Source organism: Diospyros lotus, chromosome 7, assembly GCF_014633365.1.
Source record: "Diospyros lotus cultivar Yz01 chromosome 7, ASM1463336v1, whole genome shotgun sequence".
Taxonomy (NCBI): Eukaryota; Viridiplantae; Streptophyta; class Magnoliopsida; order Ericales; family Ebenaceae; genus Diospyros; species Diospyros lotus.
Genome location: NC_068344.1, coordinates 13202100 through 13204649, shown reverse-complemented (window position 1 = coordinate 13204649; position 2550 = coordinate 13202100). Strand labels below are relative to the sequence as shown.

At 38.3% G+C, this 2550-nt stretch overlaps 1 non-coding gene across 1 annotated transcript; it reads left to right on the top strand.

Moving 5' to 3' along the window:
* The first annotated feature begins 419 nt into the window (after positions 1-419).
* Positions 420-526, top strand: LOC127807043 (small nucleolar RNA R71). The gene has a single exon (XR_008024581.1). It is a non-coding gene; the product is annotated as a small nucleolar RNA R71 (small nucleolar RNA).
* The last annotated feature ends 2024 nt before the right edge of the window (positions 527-2550 follow it).

Here is a 2550-nt window from a genome sequence, read left to right as displayed (position 1 = left end):
GGAAATTTTGTTGACGCGGGAAGTTTTGCGCATAAGCAGCCTGCTCTGTGAGTGAATGGTCCCTAACGATCAATGGGCATTCGGATGACAGATGGTTTGCCCCATAAGTTACACAAACTGGAAGAGATCCTTGCACCATATTAACTGATGGAGAGTATTTTAAGTTTTCCATCTGTTTTGAAAGAGCATCAATCTTGACCAACATCAACGTATTCATATCCACTTCGTGTACTCCAGCTGCTCTCCTATGTGAACTCCTATCTGGCCACATTACAAATTGCTCACTCATTGTTTCAAAAAGATCATGTAGCTCTCTAGCTGATTTGTTTCTAATAGAACCACCTGCTATAGAATCAACTGACGAACGGCTATAAGGAGTTAATCCAACATAGAAATAGTGATTTTGAGCTGGTAAAGAGAACCCATGATTCGGACACTTCCTTAGCAATTCTTTATACCGTTCCCATGCTTCATGAAAATTCTCTGTTTTAGCTTGTTGGAAAGTTGAAATTTCATGCTTTAATTTGCTGATCTTGGCTGGTGGAAAATATTTTAGTGTGAACTTGTGAACCAAATCAGCCCATCTAGTGATGCTACCAGGTGATAGTGAATCCAACCACTCTCGAGCTTTGTCTTTCAGAGTATGAGGAAAAGTCACATCCTCATTGCTTCTTCATTGATCCCTTGATACTTAAAGTTTCCACAATACTCTAGAAAACGAGAGAGATGGTAGTGTGGATTTTCATCACTTCTCCCATAAAATGGAATGTTGTTCGAGAACAAATTTATCACATCCGGCCTCAACTGGAAGTTATCGTGCCCATATGGAGGATAGACTATGCTCGACCGGTTCTCAACGACTGGAGGCATCATGAAATCCCCCATCAAGATATCTCTCTCATTGATCTCAACAGTACGCTCCACTTGAACAATCTGATTCCCGTTGTCGTCCATAGTGCCTTGTTGTTGTTCCCTTTTTGCTCGCTGTTCACGACGTCTTTGATGAAAGGTTTGTTCAATCTCCGGATCAAACTCAATAAGATTAAGACGTTCTAAACGCCGCATGCACTATTTCAATCCTAACACAACAAAAATTGAAATAGTTCAGCGTCAACAATTAAAGGAAGCAACACAAGTGTTAAAGCTAATCTTAATTAAAGTAGTAATCAAAATAACCAATCCCCGGCAACGGTGCCAAAAACTTGTTCGCTTTTTTCTTCCCGCAAGTGAACGGAATTGTAACAAGTAATATAATGATGAATAGAGTATCGTTCCCACGAGGATTAGCTTTCGATACCTACTTTAACCACTATTAACTTTAATAAGAAACACACAATTAAAAGAATACTCAATGGAAGTTTTATATTAACTAAAACCAACTCACTAAATGGAAAACACAAAATAATTCTTTAGGTTTTTGAATGTAGAAATCTAATGCACTAGGGTTCATGAATCCACCGTAGTTCTTTAATTGGTTTAATCTTTCAGTGATCGAGTTTTATAATTCTTACTTTGAGATGAAAATCAATTATCCTAAGTTAATCAAAAGCCTCTCTCGATGGTCAATCGAATCTATGCTTACATATGAGATTAATTATCTCTAATTAATCTGCAAATATACAAACATGCATTTATCCACAATGATCATCTAAATAAGATTTCACAAGACATAACGGTATCTCTACCTATTATTGAACCTTATGTCATTTATTACCAAGTGCTAATCTATATTGAATCTCTCGAAAGCAATATAAATCACAAACATGTTCTAATGGCGGCCAAGCGTCACAACGGAATTAGTGCATAACAAACGATCAACCCGAAAGACAAGAATATAATAAAACCCAAATACTTTTAGTTAAACCATCATTGAACTAGGTTTCATCAATCACCCTAGCCACAAAGTACTTAGCCTAACATAGTTTCAACCAATGAAAGAATAATAAAAATAGAGTTCATGATGTTGGAGAGAAGAAAGAACAGAAAAATACAACCAAAACCGAAGATCTTCAAGAAAATCTCCTTCTTCTTTCTTGACTTGCCGTCTTCTCCTCTTCCAAAAATCTCCTAAATCTCCTTCCTTATATATTGCTTTTTAGGTCTTCAAAGTCATGCCTCTTGAGAGAGCCCATCTCCACTTGATTTGAAAGGAAACGGGCTCAAAATGGCCTTTTTGCGAAGCTTAAAGCCTTACCGCGGCCTTACCACAGAATGCTTTTCACGGCAAGTTCGTGAGCCACAGAATGAAAATCTTGTCACGGGTTTGCCACATAATGATTTTCGCAATAAGGTTATGAGCCACAGAATACTTATTCAACCACGGCTTTATCACTGAATGCTTTCCGCGATAGGGTCGTGAGCCACAGAAACAATTCTTACCACGACCCTACTACGTAATGCTTTGCGTGACAACACCGTGAGCCGTTTCTCTTTGATTTCCAACACTTCACCAATGACATCATTCTTCCAATGCTTTGCGACATCATCATCCTCGACCCCGAATGGACCTTTGACCTTGCCTTTACTGCCATTTTAGCTCCAAAAATGCGA